This window comes from Pinus tabuliformis, chromosome 7 (assembly GCF_031772625.1).
Source record: "Pinus tabuliformis cultivar Carrire ecotype Pingquan chromosome 7, CPIR1, whole genome shotgun sequence".
Taxonomy (NCBI): Eukaryota; Viridiplantae; Streptophyta; class Pinopsida; order Pinales; family Pinaceae; genus Pinus; species Pinus tabuliformis.
The window spans coordinates 798,092,404-798,109,597 of record NC_142293.1 but is presented as its reverse complement, the minus strand read 5'-3'; the positions used below and the strand labels follow the sequence as shown (position 1 = coordinate 798,109,597).

Below are 17,194 nucleotides of genomic sequence, written 5' to 3'. Positions count from 1 at the left end.
ATAGTTTACTACATAGCATAACCAATCTATTTCACTATGGATTGAATTTAGTAAAAATAACTTTATCTTGTATCAACATATATGCCCACCCATTCAATTCAACTATGTCCACTTATATATCCTAAAGAGTAATGTTCTCTTCTACCTTCACTTTTCATGTTACAAGGAAAAAAACCGTCTTCGCTTCCTAGATTATATGAAATCATAAAAAATAGTTGGCTCAAGTATCAAGCGTCTTGATAGAAATATATTTGATTTCTATACATGTTCATCTTAAATAGTAGCAAAGATGAGGATTCAGTTTTCAATAGTAAATTGAATTAAAATTAGACTCCATCTCCTATTTCCACTCAAATTTGAGTTCTTGACAGGTTAAATTTAATTTCATCTTGCACTGTCTCTCTCACCACCACCGGGGTGCGTTGCATCCCTTCCTTACTTTGGCTTAGGAATTTCATCACCATTATCCCTTCCTTGCTTTGGCTTAGGAATTTCATCACCATTTTCCGACCATCTTGGCCTTGTAGCTCTCTAATGGGTAATGGGTTTGCAATTTGATATTTGCGTGATAGGAAAATGAGAATATCAGCTTTTGTAATATAATTTGTCTGTGAAAACAATTTTTTGGTTTAGCCAATTTGCAATTTGATATTTGAGTGACAAGAAAATAAGAATATTAGATTTTGTAATATAATTTGTTTATGAAAACAGTTTTTTTTAAGTGTCACAAGTATAAATTTTCTATTTAAGAGTGAAATATAAAGAGTGACAAGAAAATAAGAATATTAGATTTTGTAATATAATTTGTTTATGAAAACAGTTTTTTTTAAGTGTCACAAGTATAAATTTTCTATTTAAGAGTGAAATATAAAATTTCTTTAAAGTTTAAAATATTGAAGCATTAATAAATTTAAAAATATTAAACTCTACCCTTCAAATTCAAATGAATCTTTGTACATATCTCAGAAGGTTACACAATTTCATAGTTAATTTTTATGACAAGAGAGATATTAACCCACATATATTAAGTGTCAAAAGTATAAATTTCTTTAAAATTCTGAAGCATCAATAAATTTAAAAATATTAAACTCTTCCCTTCAATGTCAAATGAATCTATGTACATCTCTCATAAGGGTACACTTTGAAGTGAGATTTGTCGACTCTATGTACATCTCTCATAAGGGTACACTTTGAAGTGAGATTCCAACGAAAGTTTTGAATTTATAAAAAGATATGGACGATGCATGTAGAATTTGAAGTGAGATTTCAGCATAAAGAAACGAAGACAATCAGATTTTTTAAAATAATTTTACAGCGTTTTCACTCTAAATGGACCTTTATGTGGCTAAGCATGCAGATTTCGTACTCGAGCGTGAATTTTCCACCTTTTGTACTTCAAGGTGGATCCAATAAATTTACAGTATTTTACTAAAAATCAACCCCTAAATAGGCAAAGATCCATGTAAAAACTTGCATTTACAGATTTTCAGATTCAGAAAGGAAATACCGTTTGAACTTCGAAGTTTATTTAATTCTTTTAAGGAAATACCGTTTGAGGAGAGGTTTATTTAATTCTTTTTACTTGTAACTATTATAGAGATTTATAAACGATATGGAAAGAAAATTATTTATAACTATCCTAAAAAAAATAAATCATATATATTTAAAACTATTAAGATTTTAAATTCCAAACCTGGTGGAGTCCTTTCTTATATGCTCACTAATATCAAAATGGTATGTTCACGTGGTACATCAAAAAAATCTAGAGAGCTTATGTTTATGCGTTACAACTTTTTTTTGAAGTGCAGCAACAAACACTCTCCAAGATCCCACATCCCCTTTCGATGCAGTTCCAAAGTCTGACAGAGCTCTGTCGCTCCGTAAGTCCAGTTACATAAATGAGAAAACTCTTCCAAAATGGAAAACTACAATTTCATAGCGGTTTAAGCAACTCCCTTCATAGCGGTTTAAGCAACTCCCTTGTTTCTTTAGTTACTTAGACACATTATCTATATTTTCCCGTCGTCGCTCACTTAAAACCCACTGCCCATCGTGAAATATCCTGTCCACACACCATTAGCACATGGATTAGGTTCACCATTCAGTATGGTGTAATGTCCCCAAACATGAATAAATAAATAAATCCTTTTTGCTTAAATTATTGTGTGTAAATAATTTAATCGTGGCTCTTAGGAATACACCGCATACATGGTATATAACCCCTATGAATACATTGCAAACATCGTAAATATATATAAATATTTGTTTGGATTACGTTAAATGTTTATCCACATTGTAACGCTATTCTAAAGTCCGTTGGAAAATTAAATAACTGGGCAAGACTATGGTGTATGGTAACAATAACCTAGGTTTTTTGAAGCATCAGAACCTGCTCCACTTCACACCACGTGACAGACACTCACCTTGGGATCCATGAAATATCCACAACAGATGGAAGCTTTGGGATTACCCCCAGATCAACGGTTAGGATCTAGGGCGACTGCTTGAATGCTGGAGATGAGGGGTAGGGCGTTAGAGAGTAATTGAATCCCCCTAGCTAGTAACCCAAACCCTCATTCTCATCCTCTGCCACCGTAAATTGTTGCTGTGAAACTTTGCTAGGGTTTAGTGGTTTCTCTTCAAGCTTTTTACTCATTCCAGTTTACTTTTACGGTTCGAAACTTTGTTGAGAAAGACAATAGCGCTCATAGAACTCACAGCAAGCCCTTATCCACTCGGTGAGCTCCATTTATCCTCTGCTCTTCATGCACAGCTCGATATAGTCGGTATCTCTGACGTAACATCATGGGCTTTGTGGATAAGAAGGGAGGAAGTCAGGTGTTCCCTTGGCCGCAAACTCCTGTGCCTTCACCTTTTGCCCACGATGATTTGTACAGGTGAGTTGTGGGTCAAGCATTGATGTAATTCCTTCATTATACATTCAAGATCTGTGTTTTTATTGTTTGATATTAATTTTCTACTCCTATGTGCAGGTTGAACTATCTTACCCGTACCCATCTATCAATACGAGCACGAATGGGTCACCACTACTCCAGCATTGCGCTTATCTCCATGCAGACTCCCAGGTGTGGTCATTCTTGAGACTGCGTGACGAGGGCTTTTAAATTAAGGTTTTTGTTTGTATTTTTGTAAATCCTTGAAGGGTTATATGGTAGCCGGAGCCTGTATATGTAGAAAGACACTCCATTTTATAGAAAGCCCATAAGCTTGATTTCTAGTCTTCTGGGTTACTAAACAACCTTATATGGCCTGCATTCATTCTATAGAAATTTTAATCTTGTTTCTTAAATCTCAAACTCTATCGAGGAAACTTATTTCAATCTTCCCCTGAATGTTTTGTTTCTTTTGGTAAGAAACTGTGCCAAACCTGCCGGTGAACTCTTTTAAATGGTTAATTCTCAATTTTGTTATTATTGTTCTCCCATTAATTAGATAGTTTTCACTTAGTAATGTCAATTTTCTTAGAAGAATTCTGTGTATTTTCATGTGATTAAATTACAGTTACTATGCACTGTCTATATGCTTATAGTTTTGTTCTTACGATGGCACTTAAGCCCCTCTCAGCATAGGGATTATTCCCAGATGTTGTTTCAACAACTAGTCTGGAACCAACCCAACCAACCCAAACTCCGATTGGTTATACCAAGCTTCTATTTTTATTTTTTTCAATACGTATACGGTATTACAAAGCTAGCATTCTACATTTTGACACTTCGTGCATAATTTGCTTATCATGTTTTTTAACAATGCTATGTTTATTGCTATTATCTTGTTTATTGGTATTATCCGGTTATTAGTTTCTTAGCAAGCAACTCAGTCGTATAGATATGTTATCCATCGTGACTTGCTATTAGAATATCTAGTACCAAGATTCTATTTTTATTTTTTTCAATACGTATATAAATATGGTATTACACAACTAGCATTCTACATTCTAACACTTCATGCATAATTTTTTTATCAAGTTTTTTAACACTGCTTTGTTTATTGGTATTATCCTATTTATTGGTACTATTTGGTTATTAGTTTCTCATAAAGAAGTGCAATCGTATAGATATGTTATCCATCATGACCTGCTATTAGAATATCTAGTTCTGTGTTTTACCTATAATATTGGACTTCTACAAGAAAAGTCACACTCATATGATTTTTGTCTATAATCATTTTACTGCTATTTTCTTCTCATAACAATTACACAGTCATGTAATTTATAGAGAAAATTGATCCAGGAGCATCCGGACACCACAATGAAAAAAATTATAGGAAAGAGACACTTGGACAACCACATGGACAGGCAGGCCAATCTTGAACAAGATTCGGTTAATAAACTAATTTTAGTTAAAAATCAGTTAAAACTGAATGTATCTGAATGTATGTGTAATAAGAGCTCAAGGATTCATGAGAGAATCAAGGAAAAAAAGAGGAAAAAGAAAAATTGTGGGTGTGAGAGAGGGAAAAATGTAGTTGCTGGGGAAATCTTGATTAAGGCTGAAACGCCTTAAATTGTAACCAATTTTGTAAATAATAAAAATGTTTTTTTGGGAATTTGTCTCTGTTTTTCTTTGAATTGTTCGCCATCAAGTTTGCTGTCAATCTCCGTCGTCCAGGCCCCTGGTTTGAGTAAGGGCGTTGAGGCTTCGGTGGTCAGGGTTGTAAAAAAAAAATGTGTCTCAAAAATTTCTTTTTGCTTAACTAGTCGCGTTCGCTTGGAATAGTCGGTGACTCTACTCGGAAGGAAATTAGGAAACAATAAGACATGGCCCGTTGCCTGGTCATGCTCTCATCTGCAGCAAGGCCGATGGATGATGAATACGTTGTATTTGACAACAGAGACAAGCTAGGGTTGAAAGGACTGCGGACAGCTCCTATCATCGGCAGGCATTAAGGACTTTGAGGGATTGAAGAAGAGAAAATGCGTGTAGCATGTGGAATATGGAAAAGTACCGGAACCAGAGTGAGAGCGAGAACCGGCTCAAGAGCCCGAACCTGAACACGTTGATGTGTCGAGGCCTACAAACTCAAAGGCACTCCTCGCCTTCGAAGCTATAGATGGCCCACTGTTGGTGACGAAGGAATTTGAATCGGAACGAGAAGTTTTTTTGCGACAGTAGAGGGGACGTTACTTGGTTTCAATCTCCGAAAGGCCGCACAAAGGAGAGTATTGGCATTTTCTCTGGCAACGAATAACAACGAGCTCGATTGGAGGCATGGACAGGATTATGGAAAACCACCAGCGCTGCTGACTGTGCTAAAGCAAACGGTGTGAGTTTGTCATAGGAGGTCCTTTGGGGAATTTTGAAGTTGGTTCGGTTGGTAGATGATGATGAACAGGTTACCGATCTTGTTGTAATCTGGAAGCAGCTACCTAGCGAGAGAAGTCTTTGATTGTGGTTGGATCAATGGAAAGTGCTGCGCAAATCATGCTAAGGAGACCGTGAGAAGTCTCAGATGGGTTTCGTGGACCCATAACCCACAGGTCCCAAGATCGAGCCCGTAAAAATATTTAAAACGAAGAGACCCCAAAATTCGTTTTCATCAAGTGGTATGAGAGCGGGAAAAGATTTCCTGCGGAGGGAAGTTTTTTTGCATGCGAAAAAAGGAGGTACGAAGAAAAAAGAGGTACAGTTTGTTTGTAAAGGTGAGAAGATTGCAGCAAACTTGGAGCAGGAGTGCTCAATGGGTTCGAAAGGAGAGAACCACGGAGATGCCGAGAGGACTAAGCTTAGTAGAGAAGCTTGGCACGGCATCTGGTAGCAGGGAGGACTTGCTATGGCAGAGGTTTGGTTGCAGCTCACAGAAGGCAGCTCCACTGACGAAGTGAAACAGTGGGTAGAATTGCGAAATTGTGAAACACATATGACGAGGAGGTCATAATTTTGTACCTCGGGAGAATATGACCAGGAGGTCATAATTTTTGTACCTCGGGAGTCTGATGCAGGAGCATCGAACACCACAATGAAAAAAATTAGAGGAAAGAGACACTTGGACAACCACATGGACACCGAGGCCAATCTTGAACAAGATTCGGTCAATAAACTAATTTTAGTTAAAAATCAGTTAAAAATGAATGTATCTGAATGTATGTGTAATAAGAATTAAAGGATTCATGAGAGAATCAAGGAAGAAAAGAGGAAAAAGAAAAAATGTGCGTGTGAGAGAGGGAAAAATGTAGTTACTGGGGAAATCTTGATTAAGGTTGAAACGCCGTAAATTGTAACCAATTTTGTAAATAATAAAAATGTTTTTTTTGGAAATTTGTCTCTGTTTTTCTTTGAATTGTTCGCCATCAAGTTTGCTATCAATCTCCGTCATCTAGGCCCCTGGTTTGAGTAAAGGCGCTAAGGCTTTGGTGGTCAGGGTTGTAAAAGAAAAAAATGTGTCTCAAAAATTTCTTTTTGCTTAACCAGTCGCGTTCGCCTGAAATAGTGGGTGATTCTACTCGGAAGCAAATTAGGAAACAGTAAGACATGGCCCGTTTCCTAGTCATGCTCTCGTCTGCAGCAAGGCCGGTGGATGATGAATACATTGTATTTGACAACAGAGACAAGCTAGGGTTGAAGGGATTGCGGACAGCTCCTATCATCGACAGGCGTTAAGGACTTTCAGGGATTGAAGAAGAGAAAATGCGTGTAGCATGTGGAATATGGAAAAGTACCGGAACCGGAGCGAGAGCGAGAACAGGCTCAAGAGCACGAACCTGAACATGTTGATGTGTTGAGGCCTACAAAACCAAAGGCACTCCTCGCCCTCGAAGCTATAGATGGCCCAATATTGGTGACGAAGGAATTCGAATCGGAACGGGAAGTTTTTTTGCGACAACAGAGGGGACGTTACATGGTTTCAATCTCCGGAAGGATGCACAAAGGAGAGTATTAGCATTTTGTCTCGCAACGAATAACAGCGAGCTCGATTGGAGGCAGGGACAGGATTATGGAAAACCACCAGCGCTGCTGACTGTGCTAAAGCAAACAGTGTGAGTTTGTCATAGGAGGTCCTTTGGGGAATTTTGAAGTTGGTTCGGTTGGTCGATGATGATGAACAGGTTACCGGTCTTGTTGTAATATGGAAGAAGCTGCCTCGCGAGAGAAGTCTTTCATTGGGGTTGGATCAATGGAAAGTGCTGCGCAAATCATGCTAAGGAGACCGTGAGAAGTCTCAGATGGGTTTCGTGGACCCATAACCCACAGGTCCCAAGATCGAGGCCATAAAAATATTGAAAATGAAGAGACCCCAACATTCGTTTTCATCAAGTGGTATCAAAGCGGGAAAAGATTTCCTGCGGAGGGAAGTTTTTTTGCATGCGAAAAAAGGAGGTACGAAGAAAAAAGAGGTACAGTTTGTTTGTGAAGGTGAGAAGATTGCAGCAAACCTGGAGCAGGAGTGCTCAGTGGGTTCGAAAGGGGAGAACTGCGGAGATGTCGAGAGGACTAAGCTCAGAAGAGAAGCTTGGTAGGGCATCTGGTAGCAGGGAGGACTTGCTATGGCAGAGGTTTGGTTGCAGCTCACAGAAGGCAGTTCCACTGACGAAGTGAAAGAGTGGGTAGAATTGCGAAATTATGAAATGCATATGACCAGCAGGTCATAATTTTGTACCTCGGGAGCATATGACCAGGAGGTCATAATTTCTGTACCTCGGGAGTCTAATACAGGAGCATCCGAACACCACAATGAAATAAATTAGAGGAAAGAGACACTTGGACAACCACATGGACAACCACGCCAATATTGAACAAGATTCGATTAATAAACTAATTTTAGTTAAAAATCAGTTAAAACTGAATGTATCTGAATGTATGTGTAATAAGAATTGAAGGATTCATGAGAGAATCAAGGAAAAAAAGAGGGAAAAGAAAAATTGTGTGTGTGAGAGAGGGCAAAATGTAGTTGCTGGGGAAATCTTGATTAAGGTTGAAACGCCTTAAATTGTAACCAATTTTGTAAATAATAAAAATGTTTTTTTGGGAATTTGTCTCTATTATTCTTTGAATTGTTCGCCATCAAGTTTGCTGTCAATCTCCATCATCCAGGCCCCTGGTTTGAGTAAGGGCGCTGAGGCTTTGGTGGTCAGGGTTGTAAAAAAAAAAATGTGTCTCAAAAATTTCTTTTTTCTTAACCAGTTGCGTTCGCCTGGAATAGTGGGTGATTCTACTCGGAAGGAAATTAGGAAACAGTAAGACATGGCCCATTGCCTGGTCATGCTCTCGTCTGCAGCAAGGCCGGCGGATGATGAATACATTGTATTTGACAACAGAGACAAGCTAGGGTTGAAAGGACTGCGGACAGCTCCTATCATCGGTAGGCGTTAAGGACTTTGAGGGATTGAAGAAGAGAAAATACGTGTAGCATGTGGAATATGGAAAAGTACCGGAACCGTTTCGAGAGCGAGAACCGGCTCAAGAGCCCGAACCTGAACACGTTGATGTGTCGAGGCCTACAAACTCAAAGGCACTCCTCGCCCTCGAAGCTATAGATGGCCAACTGTTGATGACGAAGGAATTCGAATCGGAACGGGAAGTTTTTTTGCGACAGCAGAGGGGACGTTACTTGGTTTCAATATCCGGAAGGCCGCACAAAGGAGAGTATTAGCATTTTCTCTGGCAACGAATAACATCAAGCTCGATTGGAGGGATGGACAAGATTATGACAAACCACCAGCCCTACTGACTATGCTAAAGCAAACGGTGTGAGTTTGTCATAGGAGGTCCTTTGGGGATTTTTGAAGGTTGTTCGGTTGGTCGATGATGATGAAGCAGCTGCCTGGCGAGAGAAGTCTTTCATTGTGGTTGGATCAATGGAAACTGCTGCGCAAATCATGCTAAGGAGACTGTGAGAAGTCTCAGATGGGTTTCGTGGACCCATAACCCACAGGTCCCAAGATCGAGCCCATAAAAATATTGAAAACGAAGAGACCCCAAAAATCGTTTTCATCAAGTGGTATGAGAGCGGGAAAATATTTCCTGCGGAGGGAAGTTTTTTTGCATGCGAAAAAAGGAGGTACGAAGAAAAAAGAGGTACAGTTTGTTTGTGAAGGTGAGAAGATTGCAGCAAACCTGGAGCAGGAGTGCTCAATGGGTTCGAAAGGAGAGAACCACGGAGATGCCGAGAGGACTAAGCTCAGTAGAGAAGCTTGGCAGGGCATCTGGTAGCAGGGAGGACTTGCTATGGCAAAGGTTTGGTTGCAGCTCACAGAAGGCAGTTCCACTGACGAAGTGAAACAGCGGGTAGAATTGCGAAATTGTGAAACACATATGACCAGCAGGTCATAATTTTGTACCTCGGGAGCATATGACCAGGAGGTCATAATTTTTGTACCTCGGGAGTCTGATGCAGGAGCATCCGAACACCACAGTGAAAAAAATTAGAGGAAAGAGACACTTGGACAACCACATGGACAGCCAGGCCAATCTTGAACAAGATTCGGTTAATAAACTAATTTTAGTTAAAAATCAGTTAAAACTGAATGTATCTGAATGTATGTGTAATAAGAACTGAAGGATTCATGAGAGAATCAAGGAAAAAAAGAGGAAAAAGAAAAATTGTGCGTGTGAGAGAGGGCAAAATGTAGTTGCTCGGGAAATCTTGATTAAGGCTGAAACGCCTTAAATTGTAACCAATTTTGTAAATAATAATTTATTTTTTTTTGGAAATTTGTCTATGTTTTTCTTTGAATTGTTCACCATCAAGTTTTCTATCAATCTCCGTCATCTAGGGCCCTGGTTTGAGTAAGGGCGCTGAGGCTTCGGTGGTCAGGGTTGTAAAAAAAAAATGTGTCTCAAAAATTTCATTTTGCTTAACCAGTCGCGTTCGCCTGGAATAGTCGGTGATTCTAATCGGAAGGAAATTAGGAAACAGTAAGACATGGCCCGTTGCCTCGTCATGCTCTAGTATGCAGCAAGGCCGGTGGATGATGAATACATTGTATTTGACAACAGATACAAGCTAGGGTTGAAAGGACTGCGGACAGCTCCTATCATCGGCAGGCGTTAAGGACTTTGAGGGATTGAAGAAGAGAAAATGCGTGTAGCATGTGGAATATGGAAAAGTACCAGAACCGGAGCGAGAGCGAGAACCGGCTCAAGAGCCCGAACCTGAACACGTTGATGTGTTGAGGCCTACAAACTCAAAGGGACTCCTCGCCCTCGAAGCTATAGATGGCCCACAGTTGGTGACGAAGGAATTCGAATCGGAACGGGAAGTTTTTTTGCGACAGCAGAGGGGACGTTACTTGGTTTCAATCTCCGGAAGGCCGCACAAAGGAGAGTATTAGCATTTTCTCTGGCAACGAATAACACCGAGCTCGATTGGAGGCGTGCACAGGATTATGGAAAACCACCAGCGCTATTAACTGTGCTAAAGCAAACAGTGTGAGCTTGTCATAGGAGGTCCTTTGGGGAATTTTGAAGTTGGTTCGGTTGGTCGATGATGATGAACAGGTTACCGGACTTGTTGTAATCTAGAAGAAGCTGCCTGGCGAGAGAAGTCTTTCATTGTGGTTGGATCAATGGAAAGTGCTGCGCAAATCATGCTAAGGAGACTGTGAGAAGTCTCAGATGGGTTTCGTGGACCCATAACCCACAGGTCCCAAGATCGAGCCCGTAAAAATATTGAAAACGAAGAGACCCCAAAATTCATTTTCATCAAGTGGTATCAAAGCGGGAAAAGATTTCCTGCGGAGGGGAGTTTTTTTGCATGCGAAAAAAGGAGGTACGAAGAAAAAGGAGGTACGAAGAAAAAAGAGGTACAGTTTGTTTGTGAAGGTGAGAAGATTGCAGCAAACCTGGAGTAGGAGTTCTCAATGGGTTCGAAAGGAGAGAACCGCGGAGATGCCGAGAGGACTAAGCTCAGTGGAGAAGCTTGGTAGGGCATCTGGTAGCAGGGAGGACTTGCTATGGCAGATGTTTGGTTGCAGCTCACAGAAGGCAGTTCCACTGACGAAGTGAAATAGTGGGTAGAATTGCAAAATTGTGAAACGCATATGACCAAGAGGTCATAATTTTTACCTCGGGAGCATATGACCAGGAGGTCATAATTTTTGTACCTCGGGAGTCTGATGCAGGAGCATCCGGACACCACAATGAAAAAAATTAGAGGAAAGAGACACTTGGACAACCACATGGACAGCCAGGCCAATCTTGAACAAGATTCGGTTAATAAACTAATTTTATTTAAAAATCAATTAAAACTGAATGTATCTGAATGTATGTGTAATAAGAATTGAAGGATTCATGAGAGAATCAAGCAAAAAAGGAGGAAAAAGAAAAATTGTGTGTGTGAGAGAGGGAAAAATGTAGTTGCTGGGGAAATCTTGATTAAGGTTGAAACGCCTTAAATTGTAACCAATTTTGTAAATAATAAAAATGTTTTTTTGGGAATTTGTCTCTGTTTTTCTTTGAATTGTTCGCCATCAAGTTTGTTGTCAATCTCCGTCATCCAGGCCCCTGGTTTGAGTAAGGGCGCTGAGGCTTCGGTGGTCAGGGTTGTAAAAAAAAATGTGTCTCAAAAATCTCTTTTTGTTTAACCAATTGCATTCGCCTTGAATAGTGGGTGATTCTACTCGGAAGGAAATTAGGAAACAGTAAGACATGGTCCGTTGCCTGGTCATGCTCTCATCTGCAGCAAGGCCGATGGATGATGAATACATTGTATTTGACAACAGAGACAAGCTAGGGTTGAAAGGACTGCGGACAGCTCCTATCATCGGCAGGCGTTAAGGACTTTGAGGGATTGAAGAAGAGAAAATGCGTGTAGCATGTGGAATATGGAAAAGTACCGGAACTGGAGCGAGAGTGAGAACCGGCTTAAGAGCCCGAACCTGAACACGTTGATGTGTCGAGGCCTACAAACTCAAAGGCACTCCTCGCCCTCGAAGCTATAGATGGCCCACTGTTGGTGACGAAGGAATTCGAATCGGAACAGGAAGTTTTTTTGCGACAGCATAGGGGACGTTACTTGGTTTCAATCTCCGGAAGGCCGCACAAAGGAGAGTATTAGCATTTTCTCTGGCAACGAATAACACCGAGCTCGATTGGAGGCATGGACAGGATTATGGAAAACCACCAGCGCTACTGGCTGTGCTAAAGCAAACAGTGTGAGTTTGTCATACGAGGTCCTTTGGGGAATTTTGAAGTTGGTTCGGTTGGTCGATGATGATGAACAGGTTACCAGTCTTGTTGTAATCTGGAAGCAGCTGCCTGGTGAGAGAAGTCTTTCATTGTGGTTGGATCAATGGAAAGTGCTGCGCAAATCATGCTAAGGAGACTGTGAGAAGTCTCAGATGGGTTTCGTGGACCCATAACCCACAGGTCCAAAGATCGAGCCCGTAAAAATATTGAAAACGAATAGACCCCAAAATTCGTTTTCATCAAGTGGTATGAGAGCGGGAAAATATTTCCTACGGAGGGAAGTTTTTTTGCATGCGAAAAAAGGAGGTACTAATAAAAAAGAGGTACAGTTTGTTTGTGAAGGTGAGAAGATTGCAGCAAACCTTGAGCAGGAGTGCTCAACGGGTTCGAAAGGAGAGAACCACGGAGATGCCGAGAGGACTAAGCTCAGTAGTGAAGCTTGGCAGGGCATCTGGTAGCAGTGAGGACTTGCTATGGCAGAGGTTTGGTTGCAGCTCACAGAAGGCAGTTCCACTGACGAAGTGACGCAGCGGGTAGAATTGCGAAATTGTGAAACACATATGACCAGCAGGTCATAATTTTGTATCTCGGGAGCATATGACCAGGAGGTCATAATTTTTGTACCTCGGGAGTCTGATGCAGGAGCATCCGAACACCACAGTGAAAAAAATTAGAGGAAAGAGACACTTGGACAACCACATGGACAACCAGGCCAATCTTGAACAAGATTCGGTTAATAAACTAATTTTAGTTAAAAATCAGTTAAAACTGAATGTATCTGAATGTATGTGTAATAAGAACTGAAGGATTCATGAGAGAATCAAGGAAAAAAAGAGGAAAAAGAAAAATTGTGCGTGTGAGAGAGGGAAAAATGTAGTTGCTCGGAAAATCTTGATTAAGGCTGAAACGCCTTAAATTGTAACCAATTTTGTAAATAATAAAAATGTTTTTTTGGAAATTTGTCTATGTTTTTCTTTGAATTGTTCGCCATCAAGTTTGCTATCAATCTCCGTCATCCAGGCCCCTGGTTTGAGTAAGGGCGCTAAGGCTTCGGTGGTCAGGGTTGTAAAAAAAAAATGTGTCTCAAAAATTTCTTTTTGCTTAACCAGTCGCGTTCGCCTGGAATAGTGGGTGATTCTAATCGGAAGGAAATTAGGAAACAGTAAGACATGGCCCATTGCCTGGTCATGCTCTCGTCTACAGCAAGGCCGGTGGATGATGAATAAATTGTATTTGACAACAGATACAAGCTAGGGTTGAAAGGACTGTGGACAGCTCCTATCATCGGCAGGCATTAAGGACTTTGAGGGATTGAAGAAGAGAAAATGCATGTAGCATGTGGAATATGGAAAAGTACCGGAACCGGAGCGAGAGCGAGAACCGGCTCAAGAGCCCGAACCTGAACACGTTGATGTGTTGAGGCCTACAAACTCAAAGGCACTCCTCGCCCTCGAAGCTATAGATGGCCCACTGTTGGTGACGAAGGAATTCGAATCGGAACGGGAAGTTTTTTTGCGACAGCAGAGGGGACGTTACTTGGTTTCAATCTCCGGAAGGCCGCACAAAGGAGAGTATTAGCATTTTCTCTGGCAACGAATAACACCGAGCTCAATTGGAGGCATGGACAGGATTATGGAAAACCACCAGCGCTACTGACTGTGCTAAAGAAAACAGTGTGAGTTTGTCATAGGAGGTCCTTTGGCGAATTTTGAAGTTGGTTCGGTTGGTCAATGATGATGAATAGGTTACCGGTCTGGTTGTAATCTGGAAGAAGCTGCCTGGCGAGAGAAGTCTTTCATTGTGGTTGGATCAATGGAAAGTGCTGCGCAAATCATGCTAAGGAGACCGTGAGAAGTCTCAGATGGGTTTCGTGGACCCATAACCCACAGGTCCCAAGATCGAGCCCGTAAAAATATTGAAAATGAAGAGACCCCAAAATTCGTTTTCATCAAGTGGTATCAAAGCGGGAAAAGATTTCCTGCGGAGGGAAGTTTTTTTGCATGCGAAAAAAGGAGGTACGAAGAAAAAAGAGGTACAGTTTGTTTGTGAAGGTGAGGAGATTGCAGCAAACCTGGAGCAGGAGTTCTCAATCGGTTCAAAAGGAGAGAACCGCGGAGATGCTGAGAGGACTAAGCTCAGTGGAGAAGCTTGGTAGGGCATCTGGTAGCAGGGAGGACTTGCTATGGCAGAGGTTTGGTTGCAGCTCACAGAAGGCAGTTCCACTGACGAAGTGAAACAGTGGGTATAATTGCGAAATTGTGAAACACATATGACCAGGAGGTCATAATTTTGTACCTCGGGAGCATATGACTAGGAGGTCATAATTTTTGTACCTCGGGAGTCTGATGCAGGAGCATCCGGACACCACAATGAAAAAAATTAGATTAAAGAGACACTTGGACAACCACATGGACAACCAGGCCAATCTTGAACAAGATTCGGTTAATAAACTAATTTTAGTTAAAAATCAGTTAAAACTGAATGTATCTGAATGTATGTGTAATAAGAATTGAAGGATTCATGAGAGAATCAAGGAAAAAAAGAGGAAAAAGAAAAATTGTGTGTGTGAGAGAGGGCAAAATGTAGTTGCTGGGGAAATCTTGATTAAGGTTGAAACGCCTTAAATTGTAACCAATTTTGTAAATAATATAAATGTTTTTTTGGGAATTTGTCTCTATTTTTCTTTGAATTGTTCGCCATCAAGTTTGCTGTAAATCTCCGTCATCCAGGCCCCTGGTTTGAGTAAGGGCGCTGAGGCTTCGGTGGTCAGGGTTGTAAAAAAAAAAATTTGTCTCAAAAATTTCTTTTTGCTTAACCAATTGCGTTCGCCTGGAATAGTGGGTGATTCTACTCGGAAGGAAATTAGGAAACAATAAGACATGGCCCTTTGCCTGGTCATGCTCTCCTCTGCAGCAAGGCCAGTGGATGATGAATACATTGTATTTGACAACAAAGACAAGCTAGGGTTGAAAGGACTACGGACAACTCCTATCATCGGCAGGCGTTAAGGACTTTGAGGGATTGAAGAAGAGAAAATGCGTGTATCATGTGGAATATGGAAAAGTACCGAAACCGGAGCGAGAGCGAGAACCGGCTCAAGAGCCTGAACCTGAACACGTTGATGTGTCGAGGCCTACAAACTCAAAGGCACTCCTCGCCCTCGAAGCTATAGATGGCCCACTATTGGTGACGAAGGAATTTGAATCAGAACGGGAAGTTTTTTTGCGGCAGCAGAGGGGACGTTACTTGGTTTCAATCTCCGAAAGGCCGCACAAAGGAGAGTATTAGCATTTTCTCTGGCAACGAATAACACCGAGCTTGATTGGAGGCATGGACAGGATTATGGAAAACCACCAGCGCTACTGACTGTGCTAAAGCAAACGGTGTGAGTTTGTCATAGGATGTCCTTTGGGGAATTTTGAAGTTGGTTCGGTTGGTCGATGATGATGAACAAGTTACCGGTGTTGTTGTAATCTGGAAGTAGCTGCCTGGCAAGAGAAGTCTTTGATTGTGGTTGGATCAATGGAAAGTGCTGTGCAAATCATGCTAAGGAGACCGTGAGAAGTCTCAGATGGGTTTCGTGGACCCATAACCCACAGGTCCCAAGATCGAGCCCGTAAAAATATTGAAAATGAAGAGACCCCAAAATTCGTTTTTATCCAGTGGTATCAGAGCGGGAAAAATTTCCTACGGAGGGAAGTTTTTTTGCATGCGAAAAAAGGAGGTACGAAGAAAAAAGAGGTACCGTTTGTTTGTGAAGGTGAGAAGATTGCAGCAAACCTGGAGCAGGAGTGCTCAATGGGTTCGAAAGGAGAGAACCACGGAGATGCCGAGAGGACTAAGCTCAGTAGAGAAGCTTGGCAGGGCATCTGGTAGCAGGGAGGACTTGCTATGGCAGAGGTTTGGTTGCAGCTCACAGAAGGCAGTTCCACTGACGAAGTGAAACAATGGGTAGAATTGCGAAATTGTGAAACGCATATGACCAGGAGGTCATAATTTTGTACCTCGGGAACATATGACCAGGAGGTCATAATTTTTGTACCTCAGGAGTCTGATGCAGGAGCATCCGAACACCACAGTGAAAAAAATTAGAGGAAAGAGACACTTGGACAACCACATGGACAGCCAAGCCAATCTTGAATAAGATTCGGTTAATAAACTAATTTTAGTTAAAAATCAGTTAAAACTGAATGTATCTGAATGTATGTGTAATAAGAACTGAGGGATTCATGAGAGAATCAAGGAAAAAAAGAGGAAAAAGAAATATTGTGCGTGTGAGAGAGGGCAAAATGTAGTTGCTGGGGAAATCTTGATTAAGGCTGAAACGCCTTAAATTGTAACCAATTTTGTAAATAATAAAAATGTTTTTTTCGAAATTTGTCTCTGTTTTTCTTTGAATTGTTCGCCATCAATTTTGCTATCAATCTCCGTCATCCAGGCCCCTAGTTTGAGTAAGGGCGCTGAGGCTTCGGTGGTCAGGGTTGTAAAAAAAAAATGTGTCTCAAAAATTTCTTTTTGCTTAACCAGTCGCGTTCGCCTGGAATGGTGGGTGATTCTAATCGGAAGGAAATTAGGAAACAGTAAGACATGGCCCCTTGCCTAGTCATGCTCTCGTCTGCAGCAAGGCCGGTGGATGATGAATACATTGTATTTGACAACAGAGACAAGCTAGGGTTGAAAGGACTGCGGACAGCTCCTATCATCGGCAGGCATTAAGGACTTTGAGGGATTGAAGAAGAGAAAATGTGTGTAGCATGTGGAATATGAAAAAGTACCGGAACCGGAGCGAGAGCGAGAACTGGCTCAAGAGCCCGAACCTGAACACATTGATGTGTTGAGGCCTACAAACTCAAAGGCACTCCTCGCCCTCGACGCTATAGATGGCCCACTGTTGGTGACGAAGGAATTCGAATCGGAACGGGAAGTTTTTTGCGACAGCAGAGGGGACGTTACTTGGTTTCAATCTCTGGAAGGCCGCACAAAGGAGAGTATTAGCATTTTCTCTGGCAACGAATAATAGCGAGCTCGATTGGAGGCATGGACAGGATTAT

At 41.2% G+C, this 17,194-nt stretch overlaps 1 long non-coding RNA gene across 1 annotated transcript; it reads left to right on the top strand.

The window, feature by feature from the left end:
* Window positions 1-2,321: 2,321 nt before the first annotated feature.
* LOC149249983 (uncharacterized) lies at window positions 2,322-3,431 on the top strand. The gene is made up of 2 exons (XR_016265920.1): window positions 2,322-2,897; window positions 2,994-3,431. It is a non-coding gene; the product is annotated as an uncharacterized LOC149249983 (long non-coding RNA).
* Window positions 3,432-17,194: the final 13,763 nt, after the last annotated feature.